This window comes from Schistocerca americana, chromosome 1, assembly GCF_021461395.2.
Source record: "Schistocerca americana isolate TAMUIC-IGC-003095 chromosome 1, iqSchAmer2.1, whole genome shotgun sequence".
In the NCBI taxonomy this organism is placed as follows: domain Eukaryota; kingdom Metazoa; phylum Arthropoda; class Insecta; order Orthoptera; family Acrididae; genus Schistocerca; species Schistocerca americana.
In genome coordinates this window covers 617,168,939-617,188,812 of record NC_060119.1, presented here as the reverse complement: position 1 = coordinate 617,188,812, position 19,874 = coordinate 617,168,939, and the positions used below count along the sequence as shown (strand labels likewise).

General features: G+C 37.5%; 1 protein-coding gene across 7 annotated transcripts in view; it reads right to left on the bottom strand.

Moving 5' to 3' along the window:
* Positions 1 to 18,293, bottom strand: part of LOC124607350 (broad-complex core protein isoforms 1/2/3/4/5-like) — a 331,766-nt gene extending 313,473 nt beyond the window's left edge. For 3 of the 7 annotated variants that reach the window (XM_047139695.1, XM_047139681.1, XM_047139688.1), the window contains exon 1: positions 18,052 to 18,293. The gene's annotated coding sequence lies outside the window, so the exon portion shown is untranslated. Of the gene's footprint in view, positions 1 to 17,622; positions 17,702 to 18,051 lie in introns of those variants that run through there. The other 4 variants (XM_047139671.1, XM_047139702.1, XM_047139655.1 and 1 more) reach the window with 3 other exon arrangements.
* Positions 18,294 to 19,874: the final 1,581 nt, after the last annotated feature.

The following is a 19,874-nucleotide window of genomic DNA, read 5'->3' as shown; positions in this document are numbered from 1 at the left end:
GAGAGAAATAAAAAGACCAGGTATGCTAGTGGAATGATGGCTGTATAGTGTTGGAATGGGAACAGAGAAGGGGCTGGGTGGGTGAGGACAGTGACTAATGAAGGTTGAGACCAGGTGGGTTACAAGAACATAGAATATATTGCAGGGAAAGTTCCCAACTGTGCAATTCAGAAAAGCTGGTGTTGGTGGGAAGGATCTATATGGCACAGGCTGTGAAGCAGACATTGAAATGAAGGATATGTTTGGCAGTACGTTCAATAACAGGGTGGTCCATTTGTTTCTTGAGCACAGTTCGTCGGTGGCCATTCATGCGGACAGACAGCTTGTTGGTTGTCTTGCCCACATAGAATGCAGAGCAGTGGTTGCAGCTTAGCTTGTAGATCACATGACTGGTTTCACAGATAGCCCTGCCACTGATGGGATTGGTAATGTTAGTGACCGGACTGGAGTAGGTGGTGGTGAGGGGACATGTGGGACAGGTCTTGCCTCTACGTCTATTACAGGGGTACGAGCCATGAAGTAAGGGATTGGGAGCTAGGGTTGTGTAAGGATGGACAAGTATACGAAGTGGAATCCAAAATTTTTGGGACTGGTGCTGCCATCTGGAAAGTAGGAGTACCAGATCTTTGCACCGCTAGGTGGCGAGAGCTGCATATCTGATGAGTCAGTATGCGGAGTGGCATTCAGCTAGGAGGACGTGTTGTGTGTCCACAGCAATTTTCATAATATTCTGTATTTGGGGTGTGGCGATTTTACGATGGATCTGCTAACAGAACAGCGCATGTGTATCAAATTCCGTGCGAATCCTGGGAAAAGTGCTACGGAGACCCTTGCAATGATTCAACTAGTGTTTGGGGGAAGAGAGCATGAGCCATACGCATGTGTTTATGAGTGGCATGATCAGTTCAGGGCCAGCCGTACAAACGTCGAAAATGATGCTCACACTGGAAAGCCCGTTAGCCACGCAACACCAGACATGGTTGGCAAACTTCAACAACTGGTTCATACGGATCGACGTCAAACCTTCAAGACCACGTGGATGAAGCGGGTATTGGTTATGGGGCATGTCAATGAATGTTGACTGATGAATCGGGCATGCATCATGTCGCCGCAAAATTTGTGCCTAGGATCTTGACTGCCGATCAGAAGGCACAGCGTGTTGAAGTGTGCACGCACCTTCGTCAGACTGCATCTGATGATCCAACCTTCTTGTCATTGGTTATCACCAGCGACGAGAGCTGGATTACGGTTATGACCCAGAGACAAAGCAACAATCGTCCCTGTGGAAGGGCCCGGGCTCTCCAAGACCCAGAAAAGTGAGACAGATGAAGAGCAAATTGAAGAGCATGATCATTGTTTTCTTTGATACCAAAGGAATCGTGCACAAAGAATTTGTCCCACCCAACCAAACAGTGAATTCCGCGTACTACTGTGACGTTATGCGATACCTCCATGAAAACGTGTGGCGATGACAGCCTGAACTTTGGCATCAAGGGAACTGGCTGCTGCATCACGACAACACGCCCTGTCACACGTCCTTGCTCACCAGGACCTTTTCGGCAAAAAACAAAATGGCGGTCGTACCCCACCCACCATACTAGCCAGATTTGGCACCTTGTGACTTCGCGCTATTCCCAAAACTGAAACTCAAGCTGACAGGCCGTCGGTTCAACACTCTAGAGAGGATTCAAGAAGTTTTGCTGGTGGTGATAAACACCCTCAAAGAACAGGATTTCCAAAAAATGTTTGACCAGTTGCAGAATCACTGGGACCGGTGTGTACATGCAGATGGGAACTACTTCGAGGGTGATGGTGACCATTAGCCCAAAGGCGAGGTTATCAACAGATGGCAGCACCAGTCCAGAAAATTTTGGATAGCTCCTCGTATTGTGTAGGTTCAGTGGATGGTGGAATACCACTGTGGGAGGGGTGGGAAAGATAGTGCGCAGGACATTTCTCATTTCAGGGCACGACGAGAAACCCTGGCAAAGAATGTAATTCAGTTGCTCCAGTCCTGAGTGGTACTGAGTTACGAGGGAACTGCTCCTCTGCGGCTGGATGGTGGAACTATCGGAAGTAGTGGGAGACTGGAAAGATAAGGCATGGGAGATTTGTTTTTGTACAAGGTTGGTGCTTCAATTACTGAATACTTTTTCTGAATAAGATTATGTCTTGAAATAAGAAGTAAGTATTACTTTCTGTCGCAACAGAACACACAATTTTTAAGAGTTTTGATTGACTGTAATGCAGGAGTGCTGAAATTAATGATACAGGTTAGTCACAAAATGTAATTCACTATTATGGTTCCTATCCTAGTTTTAATTGTGTGTTACACATGTTACGCTAGCCAGAACAGTCAATATAATGGTTTCTTCTTTCTCAGGGACTTGCCTATGTGTGAAATCCTGGCTATTTTGAAGGCGGAGGAGGAAGAAGATGCAACAGATATATTTATTGAGTCTCCTGAAGCTATTGTGGAGTCATGTGGAGTCAGATGAAGATTCTGGTGAAGCACATGGGGGTGGAAAGATAGCCAATCTTGGACTAAGCCAACTTCATTCTGGTGCAGGAGAAGTTTTGACCAACTGTAACAGGTTACGTTGTGAACTTTAGAGTGATTGCTCTTGTGATAATCAAGAAAACATCAATTCAAATGGAACCAAAAAGCTACAAATTTAAAAAACTGTAATCAGAGACTGTGGAAGGGAGGATCTGAAAAGTGATAACACTTTGCTTCCTGAGAGTTATCATAAATACAGGAGCTTGTCTCCAGTTCGGTGCTTTGAACTGTTCTGTAATGATGAAACAATTAAAGTTTTCGTTACCAAACCAACAAAATATGCTTTATTCAAGATCTGTCCAGATCCCAAAATAACACATGAAGAAATAAAAGGTTTTCTAGGATTTCTAATTCTCTTGGGCTATAATCCTCTACTAAGCAGAAAATGTTGCTGGGATTCAGGGCTGGATATGAGACATCAAATGATGAGAAGAGACAGGTTTGGAACAATTATGAGATTCATTCATCATTTGATAACACACAAATCAATGTAAATGGTGAAATGTAGAAACTTTGTCCATTAATAGATCTGCTGAGAAGTGTTTTCTCTCCACTTTCACCTGGGCAGATTTGGATTATGATGAGAGCTTGATGAAGTATTTTGGCAGTCATGAATGCAAACAATTTCTGAAAGGTAAAACCATTAGATATGAGTACAAAGTGTGGTGTTGAAACACAAATATGGGATACCTAGTGGATATTGAGATATGTCACAGAACTGATCCCAATGGAACAAAGTATATGAGAAAGCATTTGTAAAATGTGATTGATTCACTCCCTGAAAAAAGTAAAAATTGACCCTACACATTTTGACAACCTGTAAACATCACCGACAATGTTGGCTCATCTAAAAGAACAAGTTTGTGGTGCAACAAGCACTATCTGTGAGAATAGTCTGCCAAAGGAATGTCCACTTGTAGCCTCTAACACAATGTTCCAAAGGAATGAGAGTGGTGATATTGATTAAAAGAGCGGCAAGAAAGTGGAATGATTATTACCAGGTGGCTAGATAATTCTACAGTAACAATTACTTCAACCAGCCATGGAATCAATTCAGTAAGCTCTGTGCACTGATATTCCAGACAAGAGAAGAAAAGAATCCTTGCACCTCAGCCAAATGTTATTGGAGACTACAACAAAAATGTAGAGGGAACTGACTGAATGGATGAAAATATAGCACTATACAAGGTGAGCATCAGAGAAAAGAAATGATGGTGGCTAATTTTTCCATGGCTACTGGATGTGTCTATAAATAATACATGGATTCTCTACAGAAAGACAGGTATGAATATGCCACAGCTGCAATTTTGACACAGCACTGTGAAATGTTACCTGACATCCAATGCAATAATTCCTAGAAGTCCTGTCGCCCTGCTAATAATTCATACAAAGGTAGTCTGTTGCATGACATCAGACACAATGAAAAAAAATCACCTGGTAGTTATGGCAAAAAAGAAGAAAAATTATGCTGCACTGAAGAAAATTGGAAAGGAACTCCAAGAACAATACACAGTAAATGTGATGTGGGCTGCACATAGAATGTCTTGTACCATATCACAAAGCAAGTGCTGTAGCCTATTTATTTACTGTCAAATATTTCACTTACACATCTGGGTTCTGTCTAGTGTGAATATATTTTACACCCTCTTTTGCTTAAATTATTAATATTTTTGTTTAGTTTGTTGTAGCATGTTTACTAGAGGCAATATACAAATAAATATCTAATTTGTAAAATTCAGAAGAGAAAACTAATTCAAATGGAACTGGGTTAATTTTTATTCTATCTCTTACACTGACTGGCTATCCCGTCTCCCATTTGACAATAATTTTATTATCGGCATTATTATGTCAGGATGTGCATACGTCTTGACATTTGATGACTTTACTTAAATATTACAGTAGTTTTTGGAGTATGGAAGTAATGCAGGACCTTGACTCACTCTGGCCTTTATATATTTCCCTCTTTCTCCTACATGACATTTTAATTTCTTTAGTTACCTATGAGATACATCTTTTTCCCTTGATGGATCTTCTGGATAACTTTTTAGGAAAGCAAATTTCAAATACGAATACAACTTTACTGTGGAATAAATTGAATTTGGTGACAGCATCTCTTTCTATACACATCTCATCCCAAACCACCTCTTTTAACTTTATCTTGAAACATTACAGCCTGTTCTCATTAATAAGTCTTACTGCTTTGTATGAATCTGACTCAAGGCTGCAATGTGCAATATTGTTTATTTCCATTAATAGCACATCATGATCAAATAGTCCTTTGGCAATCTGATACACATTAATTGTTTCAGCCTGAGCAGCATCTATAAAAATGTTATCAGTCAGTGTCCTACTACCCTGCTGTACACAAGTTAGAAAACTGACTACTGAAATTGACTGAAACACCCAAACAATGATTCTAGTTAACTTCTGCTGTCTGTACTTACTTACAAAACTTAAAGTAGGGTTTACTGACAAAAGGAGACAACACTACATTGCAAAATTACCATATATGATCACAGTGAAATGCTTTTAACATGAAAATAATGTGCCCAAGATCTATACTGTATAATTAGTAATGTCTGTTACTGTCCTGAGTTCAACAGCTGACTCACAACTCAGTTTTCCATGTGGGCTGGAGGAAAGAAATGGAGATGTGCATAGCACATGACAGCATGTTTATGGTCCTGAACTCAATTTTCCACACAGACTTATAAGAATGCAAGGGACATAGCAGCAAGTTCATGGTTATGGAGTCACATGCGGGTGTTCAAAGTATGTGCAATGATGGCACAAATAGATCCAAAGAAACAATGCAAAACTATCTTTTACATCACAACTCCTCTTGTGCGACTTGTGTATGAACAAAATAATATTGTACCATAGGCATCAATTGAATGACACAGAGCAGTTTTTAAGACACTGGCCCCTTATTCATGAAGATGGAGTTTGCTCTGTCCACCCAACTTGATTATTCAGGTTTCCCTTAATCATTTCATGTCCCTTCAGAAGATCACAGCCAAAAACCTGTCCTATCCCAGTAAAAGTTGTTCTTATACATATTTCTATTTTCACTTCATTATGATGACAAATGACATACATTATAAGCTGATTCCTAGAAGAATAATTAAATAAAAAGATATTTGGCAGGCACTACATTTCACAATTTCTGTTGACTTTATTAGGTGAAACATAAAGGAAAAAACATATTTTATAGCCACTAGTTCATTAATTTTTTTTTTACCTTGGATTTAGATTATCTGTTCATTTCCTAGAATTACAGGCAAAGATGTTTTAACATTTTTGCACCGCGCGGGATTAGCCGAGCGGTCTAAGGCGCTGCAGTCATGGACTGCGCGGCTGATCCCTGCGGAGGTTTGAGTCCTCCTTCAGGCATGGGTGTGTGTGTTTGTACTTAGGATAATTTAGGTTAAGTAGTGTGTAAGCTTAGGGACTGATGACCTCAGCAGTTAAGTCCCATAAGATTTCACACATTTAACATTTTTGCCAGTAATGTTAGACAATGCACTTATAACACGAAACCTTGGTTGCAAAAATAAATACTTAGCGGAACAAGTTGTAAGAAAAAAAAAAAAAAAAATCATGATTTCCCCATTACATTTCATATACTGCTGACATTCCTAATGTAATAACACTCTTAATCTCAGCATTTGCAACTTCCCTTTGTTTGGGAGATCTTCAAACCAAATTTAACAAATAAATTATTCAATAATGGCTAACTTCAAACAGGGAAACGAAAAAGCATCGCTGACAATCTTTGGACTTCTTAAACTGAGAAATAACAGGGTAGAGCAACAAGAGACTAACACAGGGTACACACCCAAGTGCAAAAATCTTTCTAATGTTTGTGACAATGAAATGCAATAGGCAAGTACAATTCACAATTGTACATTCACAACCATAGTACTTACAGTATATGCTCTTGAGCTGTGAACCAATATATGTCGCAAGATTTCAGATCACTGGCATTTTCACTGGACTCGTATTCGGGAGGACGACGGTTCAATCCCGCATCCGGCCATCCTGATTTAGGTTTTCCGTGATTTCCCTAAATTGCTCCAGGCAAATGCCGGGATGGTTCCTTTGAAAGGGTATGGCCGACTTCCTTCCCCGTCCTTCCCTAATCCGATGAGACCGATGACCTCGCTGTTTGGTCTCTTCCCCCAAACAATCAAATCGAATCGAATCACTGGCATTGTGTGTTAGGTCAAAGCCCACGGTGATTAACTCTTTCCAACCACCCACCACACTCCTATCCTAATGTAGCCAAAAACATTAGAGATAACATCAGTTCACTTGCATAGAAGTTCCCAAATCATACAGTAATCAATGGTGAAGGCTTTAATCATCCAACAATTGACTGGGAAAATAATAGTCTTGTTAGTGCTAGGTGTGGTAAGACATCATATGAAACATCACTCAATGCCTTCCCTGAAAATTACCTAAACAGATAGTTAGGAACCCCACCCATAATGAAAATATATTGGATCTAATGGAAACTAGGAGACCTGATGTCTCTGAGAGTGCTGACATCGAAACTGCTACCAGCGATCTTGAAACAGTTGTGGCAACAATAATTACTGAAATACAAAGGCCAACTTAGACAAGAAGGAAAAACTGTGTAAAAAAATTGATAGTGTCATCTCTCAATGAGGAACCTGAAACTTTCAGCACTGGACAGGAGCATGTAGATGAACTATGGCTCAACTTTAAAAAAAATAGTTGGATAGATATGTACCCAGTAAAAAAGTTCATAATGGGAGGGCCCCGACGGTATACCGTCACTGTAAAGAGACATCTAAAGGAACAGAGACTACGGCATAATAAGTGTAAAACAAAGGATGGGACTACAGAAAGAGAGATGCTGAATGAAATGTTTGGCTGTCAAGCAGGCAATGCATGAAGCCTTCAGTAACTACTGTAATAGGCCTAGAATATTGTAAAATGATCGATGTACAACATCTTCTTTTAATTTTTCCTCTCTGACTGCGCGAGACATCTTCACAGGTACAGTGGTGAACTGCAACAAGAACTTGAGAGAGTGCCAAATATATGCGCGTTATAAAGAGCACCAAAGTCCATCGTGCAACGTCGACTATGAGATTATCTCTGGTAATGCCAAAATTCTCAATTGAAAGTGATCGGCTGTCTTTCTTATGTTGCAATGTTGACATCCACATTTTATTTTATTTAACACCTTCTTCTTTTCTGTTAAAATTATTATGGTGTTTATAAATTTCAATAGCCTCTGTATACATATGCACATGACAATGCGATGTTTTCGATATGACACTCATCTCGGTGCATTTTATTTCATGGTCATCCTCTGGCAAAGGTGTTTCACTATAGCCAATTTATCCGTATGTCCCATGCAACAATTCATCTTGAGGGGGGCAGTGCACAAATGGTTTAATTCATACTTAACTGGAAGAATGCAGAAAGTTGAAATAAGTGGTTCATGTAATGTTAAAACAACAGCCGAGTCCTCAAACAGGGGGGCTATCAAGTATGGGGTCCCACAGGGTTCGGTCTTAGGTCCTTTACTGTTCTTGATATACATTAATGGCTTACCATTCCACATTGATGAAGATGCAAAGTTAGTTCTTTTTGCTGATGATACAAGTATAGTAATAACATCCAAAAACCAAGAACTAAGTGATGTAATTGTAAATGATGTTTCTCACAAAATTATTAAGTGGTTCTCAGCAAACGGACTCTCTTTAAATTTTGATAAAACACAGTATATACAGTTCCGTACAGTAAATGGCACAACTCCAGTAATAAATATAGACTTTGAACAGAAGTCTGTAGCTAAGGTAGAATTTTCAAAATTTTTAGGTATGTCCACTGATGAGAGGTTAAACTGGAAGCAACACATTGATGGTCTGCTGAAATATCTGAGTTCAGCTACGTATGCTATTAGGGTTACTGCAAATTTTGGTGATAAGAATCTCAGTAAATTAGCTTACTATGCCTACTTTCATTCACTGCTTTCGTATGGCATCATATTCTGGCGTAATTCATCGTTGAGTAGAAAAGTATTCATTGCTCAAAAACGTGTAATCAGAATAATTGCTGGAGCTCACCCACGGTCATCCTGCAGACATCTATTTAAGGATCTAGGGATCCTCACAGTATATATATTCACTTATGAAATTTGTGGTTAATAATCCAACCCAGTTCAAAAGTAATAGCAGTGTGCATAGCTATAACACCAGGAGAAAGGATGATCTTCACTATGCAGGGTTAAATCTGACTTTGGCACAGAAAGGGGTAAATTATGCTGCCACGAAAGTCTTTGGTCACCTACAATACAGCATCAAGAGCCTGACAGATAGCCAACCAACATTTAAAAATAAATTAAAAGAATTTCTAGATGACAACTCCTTCTACTCATTGGCTGAATTTTTAGATATAAATTAAGGGGAAAAAAAAAAACTTAAACATTAGTGTCATGTAATATTTTGTGTAATGTAATATCTTGTACAGACATCTTTTATTAACCTGACACGTTCCACATCATTACGAAGTGTCATATTCATGATCTATGGAACAAGTATTAATCTAATCTAATCTACTCTAATCCACATTGTATATTAATGACATTGCAGAAGATGTTGCTAAAAACCTCAGACTTTCTGCGGATGATGCAGTTATCTATAATGAAGTACTATCTGAAAGAAACTGCATAAATATTCAATCAGATCTCAACAAGGTTTCAAAATGGTGCAAAGATTGGCAATTTGCTTTAAATGTTAAGAAATGTAAAATTGTGCACTTCACAAAATGAGAAAAACAGTAGTATCCCATGATTATAATATCAAAGAGACACAGATGGAATTGACCAACTCATACAAATAAAATTAGATGTAACACTTTGTAGGGACACGAAATGGAATGATCACATAGGCACAGTTGGTAAAGCAGGTGGTAGGCTTTGGTTTATTAGTGCAAGGCTAGGGTGGTGCAATCAGTCTACTAAGGAGACTACTTATAGGTCATTCGTCATTTGTGTGAACCATTCTAGAATACTGCTCAGGTGTGAGACCAGTACCAAATAGGACTAACAGGAGATATTGAACACTACAGAGAAGGGCGGCAAGAATTGTCACAGGTTCGTTTGACCCCTGGGAGAGTGTTACAGTGATGATGAAGAAACTGAACTGGTAGACTCTTAGAGATACAAATAAACTATACGAAGGAAGTCCACCAACAGTTTTTCAAGAACTGATTTGAAATCATGACCCAAGAAATATAGTACAATGTCGCATGTATTGCTCGTGTAGAAATCATGAGGATAAGATTAGAATAATTACAGTGCACACAGAAGCATTCAGATAATCATTCTTCCCGTGCACCATATGTGAATGGAACAGGAAGAAACCCTAATAACTGGCACAAAGGGAAGTACCCTCTGCCATGCACTTTGGGGTAATTTACAGAGTATGGATGTACATGTAGATATTGGCCAAACAATACTGTGTACAGCGCAACTGTATAAAAAAAAGGAAAGGTAGAGATGCAGTTAACATCCTACTGACGATGAGGTAATTAGAGGCAGAGCAGAAATTCAAAGTGGGTGAGGACAGGTAGAAAACTGGCCATTCTCTTTCAGTGGAAAATTCCCAGAACTCGTACTCAACACTTTCCAGGGAAATTTTGGAAAAGGTAAATCCGGAAGGCTAAAAGGGTATTTTAGTTGCCGTCCTATCACACACAAGTCCAGTGTCTTACCATTTGGCAGCACCATTGTAGTACTCAGAAATTTAAAGTTTCACGTTACTCGACTGCAATATTTAACTTATAAGGTCGGAACTCTCCTACAGCATGGAATGCACACATAATGTAAAACTACCACCACCATAAAACAAAATGATGTAAAGAACGGGTGGCTCTCAGGAAACTCACCTGGGTTTGTTTGTTGTAAAGAGTTTCAGGGAGAGCATAAGAGAACAATTGACAGGAATGGGGGAAAGAAATGCAGTAGAAGAAAAATAGGTAGCTTTGAGGGATGAAGTAGTGAAGGCAGCAGAGGATAAAGCAGGTAAAAAGACAAGGGCTAGTAGAAATCTGTGGGCGACAGAAGAAATATTGAATTTAATTGATGAAAGGAGAAAATATAAAAATGAAGTAAATGAAGCAGGCAAAAAGGAATATAAACATCTCAAAAATGAGATCGACAGGAAGTGCCAAATGGCTAAGCAGGGATGGTTAGAGGACAAATGTAAGGATATAGGGGCTTATCTCACTAGTGGTAAGATAGATACTGCCTACAGGAAAATTAAAGAGAACTTTGGAGAAAAGAAAGGCACTTGTATGAATATCAAGAGCTCAGATCAAAACCCAGTTCTAAGCAAAGAAGGGAAAGCAGAAAGGTGGAAGAAATATATAGAGGGCGATGTACTTGAGGGCAATATTATGGAAATGGAAGAGGATGTAGATGAAGATGAAATGGGAGATACGATAATGTGTGAAGAGTTTGACAGAGCACTGAACGACCTAAGTCGAAACAAGGCCCCGGGAGTAGACAACATTCCATCAGAACAACTGACAGCCTTGAGAGAGCCAGTCCTGACAAAACTGGTAAGCAAAAGGTATGAGACAGGCGAAATACCCTCCGACTTCAAGAAGAATATAATAATTCCAATCCCAAAGAAAGCAGGTGTTGACAGACGTGAAAATTACCGAACTGTCAGTTTAATAAGTCACGGCTGCAAAATACTAACACGAATTATTTACAGATGAATGGAAAAACTGATAGAAGCTGACCTCGGGGGAGATCTGTTTGGATTCCATTGAAATATTGGAACACGTAAGGCAATACTGACCCTACGACTTATCTTAGAAGCTAGATTAAGACAAGGCAAACCTACATTTCTAGCATTTGTAGACTTAGAGAAAGCTTTTGATAATGTTGACTGGAATACTCTCTTTCAAATTCTGAAGATGGCAGGGGTAAAATACAGGGAGCGAAAGGCTATTTACAATTTGTACAGAAACCAGATGGCAGTTACAAGAGTCAAGGGGCATGGAAGGGAAGCAGTGGTAGGGAAGGGAGACAGACAGGGTTGTAGCCTCTCCCCGGTGTTATTCAATCTGTATATTGAGCAAGCAGTAAAGGAAACAAAAGAAAAATTCGGAGTAGGTATTAAAATCCATGGAGAAGAAATAAAAACTTTGAGGTTCGCTGGTGACATTGTAATTCTGTCAGAGACAGCAAAGGACTTGGAAGAACAGTTGAACGGAATGGACAGTGTCTTGAAAGGAGGATATAAGACAAACATCAACAACAGCAAAACGAGGATAATGGAATGTAGTCGAGTTAACTCAGGTGATGCTGAGGGAATTAGATTAGGAAATGAGACACTTAAAGTAATAAAGGAGTTTTGCTATTTGGGGAGCAAAATAACTGATGATGGTCGAAGTAGAGAGGATATAAAATGTAGACTGGCAATGGCAAGGAAAGTGTTTCTGAAGAAGAGAAATTTGTTAACATCAAATATAGATTTAAGTGTCAGGAAGTCATTTCTGAAAGTATTTGTATGGAGTGTGGCCATGTATGGAAGTGAAACATGGACGACAAATAGTTTGGACAAGAAGAGAATAGAAGCTTTCGAAATGTGGTGCTACAGAAGAATGCTGAAGATTAGATGGATAGATCACATAACTAATGGTGAGGTATTGAATAGGAATGGGGAGAAGAGAAGTTTGTGGCACAACTTGACTAAAAGAAGGGATCGGTTGGTAGGACATGTTCTGAAGCATCAAGGGATCACCAATGTAGTATCCGAGGGCAGAGTGGTGGGTAAAAATCGTAGAGGGAAACCAAGAGATGAATACACTAAGCAGATTCAGTACGTACTGGGAGATGAAGCAGCTTGCACGGGATAGAGTAGCATGGAGAGCTGCATCAAACAAGTCTCAGGAGTGAAGACCACAATAACAACAACAAAAGTGAAATGTTGCTGCTTACATTTTAAATCAATACTGAACATTATCAGTACCACACAATGAGGATTAAGAATACTTTGGAGTGAATCAGAAATTTCATCCTCTCACAGTAAAAATACAAAACAAATAACAAGCCACAATTATGTACAGCAAGAAAATCATAGTAAAGTTCTAGCCGTCCAAAGAGATAGCAACTGTATCACAAAGTAAAACCAGATGAAACACAAATCCTTTCAAAAACCTGTAGACTGAGCTGAATTTGAAACCACCACAGAACAAAATGATGAAAGGAACTTTAAGAACTGACATCAAACGTTTGTGCAAAATGTCTCAGACAGCCATAGTTAAAACAATAAAAACCTCAATATATGAAAAGTATTAATCATCAAAGAATTAAGTATATCAGGAAAAAAGAACATTTAGTACCACAATCGAATTAACTCAATACTTCAATACTGCTTTAGCTAATCCCTACCAAACTGTCACATTTGTTGTCTTCACCAATTCGCAGTCAAATTATTACCCTTCCAACCTAACCTTTGCTATGGACTACGCTATAGGGGTCATTCCATGTCAAGTCACCCAGGCCTTGACACCAACCATGTCAGATTTTGATGAAACTTGGTGCAATTACTTCGTTTATCATCCTGAAAGCACTTTTAAAATTTTTTTGCTCTATCTCTTATAGTTTTTTTCTTATAAATTTTTAAAGTTTTTAGATTTGGCGTTGTTTCAGAAGTCGGAAATTGTAACTTAAACGTGTCCTCACAACTAAAAAAATTTGTATATTAAAGAATACACAAGATATTAGTATGAAATTGTGGAATAAGTTTGTGTATTATATCTAAATGTTAAAAAAATTACCATAAAGATATATTAAAATATTCCAAATAAAAAAAAAATTACAAGTTTGTGTGTTTTTTTTTTTTTTTTTTTGCTAATGGATGTTCAGTTTTACAAAAACTGCAATATCTAGAGTCTCAGACCTGATAGAAAGCTCAAATTTGTTTTAAAATACTCTTAATTGTATAGGCTATTAGATAAAAGAAAAATTATGTTGGCTTTTTAACCTGTTTAATTGTTATCTAATTTTTAAAATAGTATTAATTATATTTTAAAAATAAAAAATACCAAGTGACTTAGACACCGAAAATAAGTTTTTGTCTTCTTGGAGTAACAATGTACACTTGGATTTTGTTTTGTTACTCCTGTGTTTTGAAGTAAAAAATTATTACAATGTTAAATAGTGCTTGGATAGTATTTTATTAAGTTTATTCCAACTCTCAGTAAGTACTGTTACTTAGTTTACAGAGATTCTTTTCCAATATCCTATAAAAGTAACCAGAACAGTAATCAGACCAAAAGTGAAATCAGTATGTCAGATATTCAAACCTGTAGTGTAGGTTTATTTAAAAAAACTTACTGTTTCCAAACAACCTACACACCTTCAAAAAAGTTACAACCGGTATCAGAATTGAGTGAGGAAGAAAAAGATTTGATCCACTTACGATCTGGAATTAATCCGTGTGAGTTTAAGAATATATGTTCACACCACAGATACTACTTTTTAAATGTTTTTGAAACGTATCAAACAACATATGTAGACCCACTAAAAAAACACAAAAAGCCCATCAAAAAATCGTTGAGAAGTGTAGGCTTGGATCTTTCTAAACAATTACTGACAAAAAATATTAGCATAAAACCTGGACAAAAGCTTTGCTCAACATGCCGTAACATTTGTGAGGAAAAATTAAGAGTTGAAGTCAATGAAAGTGAAACAGATGATGAAGTCATTGTTGAATTAGAATCATTGGAATCCAGAAATGGATCCCTCGTACAAACAAACATTGCTCTTGATTATTTAGGTTTAACACCGATAAAGCTTCATGGCTTGTCAGAACAAAGTAAAGGGTCTTATTTTAAAAGGAAGGTTAGCAGTATTGAAAAGACTGCAAAAAAGGCGGTTTCAAAAGCATTAAAATATGATGCACCAAGTTCTGATGATGACGAAGAAGATAAAAGTGTGGTTGAGAAAGCAAAGGATTTTGATGTAATGATTTCTCTTATGAAAGAGAAGATTTCATCTGTTCGGAGGTCTAGAAAAATCCAGATTTTGACCTTGGCTCCAGATTCTTGGAGTCGAAATAAAGTGATGAAAGAATTTAATGTAAGTGAGTACATGGTGCGACAAGCTAGAAAGCTAAAATCTGAAAACTGTATTTTGGAAACTCCTGGTCCAAAAACAGGTAAAACTCTTTCTGAAAATACAGTAAGACTTGTAACAGATTTTTATGAAAAGGGTGAAAGTTCCAGAGTGCTACCTGGAACAAAAGACAAAGTAAGTGTTCAAAAAAATGTGTACATGCAAAAAAGACTCATTTTCTGTAACTTGAGAGAACTCTATTATTCTTTCAAATGGGAGACTCCCGAGGTAGAAGTAGGATTTTCAAAATTTTGTTTCTTGAGACCTAAATGGTGTATCCTCGCTGGTGCTGCAGGCACACACACTGTATGTGTATGCAGTATCCACCAGAATGTTAAACTATTACTGGATGCTGTGAAAATTGAAGAAGCTTATAAAGACCTAATTAAGATGCTTGTGTGCAACACAGAAAACCAAAACTGCATGCTACATCATTGCAACAGCTGTCCTGCAAATACTGCACTAACAGAGTGCTTAACTGAAAAACTAAGTGAATATTATGATTTAGAAGAAGAAATTATAATCAGTCAGTGGGTTAAAACAGACAGGGCAGAAATGATCAAACAGTCTATCAGTGTTGAAGACTACATTTCTTTATTGGTTAGGTCATTGGAAAAGCTCACCCCGCACTCGTTTATAGCAAAATCCCAATCAGCAGCCTTTAAAAGATTGAAAGAAGACCCACCACCCAAAACAGCAATTATTGTGATGGATTTCAGTGAAAATTATTCCTTTGTTATACAAAATGAGATCCAAAGTTACCACTGGAATAGAAGTGGTTGTACTCTACACCCAGTTGGAGTTTTTCTAAGAAATGAGGAAAACAATGTTTTTGTTTCCAACCACTGTTTTATTAGTGATGACCAAGAACATGACACTGGTTTTGTTAACTTTGTACAAAAAGAAATTACAAAGTGGCTGTCATTATATCATACTGACATTGACTCAGTTCACTACTTTACAGATGGTTGTGCTGGGCAGTACAAAAATAGAAACAGTTTTAAAAATTTGACTGAACACTTGAGAGACTTTAATTTGAAGCCCAACACTCTTTTTTTGCAACAAGTAATGGGAAGTCAATTTGTGATGGCCTAGGAGGAACTATTAAAAGGATTTTAAGGAAAGCCAGTCTACAGCTTTCAGACAAAGAACAAATAATGACAGCAATCGATGTGTATAAGTTTTGTGAAAAAAATACTGAAAACATTCATTTTCACTTTATTGACAAAAAAGAAGCTGATTTGCCACGGTTAAAACTAGAAAAACGTTTTTCAGCAACCCGAACCATTCCTGGAACAAGAAGTTTTCATAACTTCAAACCACTTCCAACAAACAACGTTGAAATTAGTAGGACTACAGATAGTGTAAAACCCTCCTTAGTCTTTTCTTTCCAGTCTTCTTCTGATTGGGTTCGTGTTGAACCATCCATAAATAGCTATGTGGCTGCAAATTATGATGGTAACTGGTACTTTTGACTGGTAAAAACAATATTCAATGATGAAGAAGATGCAGAAATTCTATTTCTACATCCTTCAGGACCCGCTGCATCATTTTATTGGCCTGAAAGAGAAGATTCCAGCATAGTGCCGTTGGAGCACATAGTCTGTATAGTAGACGCACCTCAATCAAGCGGCACTGGGAGAATGTATTACTTCAAAAAAGACTATCAAAAGAACTGAAAGCTCTTGGATGAAGTGGAAAAACAGTTTGAATCAGCATTAATGTTTATTAAAAAGACAAAATTACTCAAAAAATTCAATGTTTCAAGCAATCAGTTAGGTTATACATAAGTGTCGTAAGTAAACTATCTTTGTACATAATTCTAATGTAATCTACTATAATTAATAAACATGTTAAAAACCCATCATTATTTTTGTTTTATCAAGTAGCCTATATGTTTAAGAGTAAATTAAAACAAATTTGAGCATTCTATCAGGTCTGAGACTCTAGATATTGCAATTCTTATAAAACAAAACATCCGTTAAAAAAAAAAAGAAAAAAAAATACATATATATATTTTTTTTTTCATAGAAAATATTAATATATTTTAATAGCATCATTTTTATCTTCAAATATGTATAATAAATAAACTTGCTGCAAAAATTCATGATGTTATCTAAAAGAGTTTTTAAGATAAGCAAATTTAAAGTTTTGAATACAAATTAAGTGACCATTTCCGAAGGTTCAGAAAACGCAAAACATAAAAACTTTAAATATTTATAAAAAAACTGTAAGAGATACAGCAAAAAAAAAAAAAATTTGCAGGTGTTGTCAGGATGGTATTAGAACCATTTGAGCCAAATTTCATGAAAATCTAAGGAGGTGGGTGTAAAATTCATTTTTTATTGGGTGATTTGATATGGAATGACCCATAGATCAATCTGTCACCCCAACCAAAATTCCCAAAAAAAAAAAAAATGTTGCCATTGCCCTGCTCTCTTCATGATTGTGTATGTGTGGTATCATATGACAACATGTTTATGTCACGGGACAATAGCCGTCTCTATAGGCCATTAAGAACCACAAAATACATTACACTAGTCAAACATGACCAAATAACAATAGCAGTTCAGAAGAAAGTAGATTTTAAAAAAATGGATTTAGAAGTAAAAGCACAAGTCTGAATCAGTTCTCAATAAATATAAAAAAAGTTTACCAATAAAGTATGTCGAACTACATCATTAATTGATTTGTGAGAATGTTCAGTTATAAACCTTATGTTAATTGTATCATTCACTCTCTTCCAAGTATTCAGTTATACTACTTATTACAACTTAACTTCATTTTTACTGATCTTTCAAAAAATCACTGCTCTATTGGAGCTCACCAACAACAACACATAAAGCAACAGTAGCGGGATGTAGTTACTACGTAAATAAAATTTACCAACCACAATAGTTACTTCGTTTAAGTGCTATGTAGGCACCGGTAGTAAATTTTATGATTGATTACAGTATATATTACATTCCGATACTGATGTCGATGATGAAACAATGGTGTAATATGTGACTTGTTACACCTCTAAATCTTCATACTTTCTGCTTCATTCGTTTTTTGACAACATCAAAACATTTCAAATTCATGCTCCGAATCCAGCGCATCTACTACTGCGTTAATCTGAAAGACAATGGGTCCCGCTGCTCTTTCGCTCTGATCACATCTGTTGCACACAGAACATTCTCATTTAATATAATAATACACGACAGAATGAGGTAGAACCTAACTGTAGCACACCCTAAATTCGTAAGATAAATAATATATCTACAAAGCGCCCATTAACCGACATCTTTAAACATTTATTTTCAGTCCTTATACTCACATACAAAATCCAGAAGTCCGAGGAAATCCAACGGAATTCTTTAAAGTGCAACTATCCAAGTAAAGCTGTTCCCCTTGTTCATATGCACTCATAGGAAAATGTAAATACAAAATATAAACAATATTCCGGCTGAGAGCGAAGGCGTCCCTCTCTTCGTTTCAACAACCAGTGCAGCCAACTCTGATTGGTCCTCCCCCCACGGCAACAAACGTCAAAAATTGATGTGATACACTAGCAAGAATAATGGTGTAAGCTGCAATTATTTGAATGTTTTATAATTTTCTGGTTTCCAGATAATACATATTTTCTATTAATCCGTCTATTTTCTTAGTAGTAACAGAAATAATGCTTAAGAACGAATTAGTATCCGAAAGCAAACTGCATCATAAAAATGGTCCTGCACCCCTAAGGAAAGACTATTTGTAGTGGTTCTGTGGACTGAGTACTCTCTCAACGAGGAGATTTCAAGACAACATTGAAAGTAATGGGTGTAGCGTGTAGCTTTTCGGCCTGCATTTGTTGTCTACGATAGATGTGTCGTTGCTTTGTGGTAACACATAGTTTCTCCTTTTTTCATTCTGTATGACGTTTTTACATTTAATGATTATTGAATGTGTCCAATATAAAACAAATATATGCCTCCAACATGATAAAAATGATTTATTATGCAGCTATACAAATATTATTTAAAACATCAATTGCATGGAAAATGCTTAAACTATCCAAGTTCAATAAATAAAATCATAACAAGACGGCAGTTACGAAAAGAAAACAAGTACTTAAGGCGTGTCGGAACTGTGCCAGCGAACTATCAGTTTCATGAAAAAGATTGCAACGATTTACAAGAGTATAATTAGCTTCTATCTACACCTTCTGTATTTCTAATTCTATACCTGCCTCCATTGCAGGTCGCAAAGGGCAAGATTAAATAAACATGTATAAAAACATATTAGGCCTATACATTGTATAGGCCTAATATGTTTTTATCTAGCCTATCCTTGTAGAACATCGATATTGAGTATTTAAGTTTCTAATAATCCTACGTATGTGTATGAAGAATCTAGAGAACCGGTGCATACATGACAACTTCTGCAGAAGTTATTTCTATGATATTAAGAATATGCCGTGCAGTTTTTTTTTTTTTTATCCCATTTTGTTATTTAGTGTTCGTTCTATTTGTTTGGGGCGGACGCCCCATGATGCTTGTTCAAGTCCATCGTTCACCCTTTAACTCAATTCTTTTTTTAAATTACAGAGGGCAGCTAACCCTCTGACCGAAGACGCTGAGCTACCGTGCCGGCAAACTGTGTGCCGGACCGAGAGTCGAACTCAGGACCTTTGCCTTTCTGTGCTCTACCCACTGAGCTACCCAAGCACGACACACGCCCCAGGTTATTTCTATGATGTTAAGAATATACAGCGAGGTCGTCGGTCCCATCGGATTAGGGAAGGCGGCCCATATCCTGTTAAAGTAACCATCCCGGTATTTGCCTGAAGCGATTTAGGGAAATCACGGAAACCTAAACCAGGATGGCCGGACACGGATTTTAACCGTTGTCCTCCCGAATGTGCTAACCACTGCGCCAGTTCGCACGGTGCCATGTGTATGCGCAAAGCTAACACGGCACCGTGGCTGATGGGAGCGACTGTAAAGGCATTTCGCATTTACATTTTACAGTCGCTCCCATCAGCCAGCGCGCTGAGTGTCAACATTGTTTTCGCGAGTAATACCTTTTACCTAATACTCCATCACTTTTTCCGAACCTTCGCTTTTTGTTACAAGTATTAGGCTCCTTCTTTCAACTTACGGTACAAGATTGGAC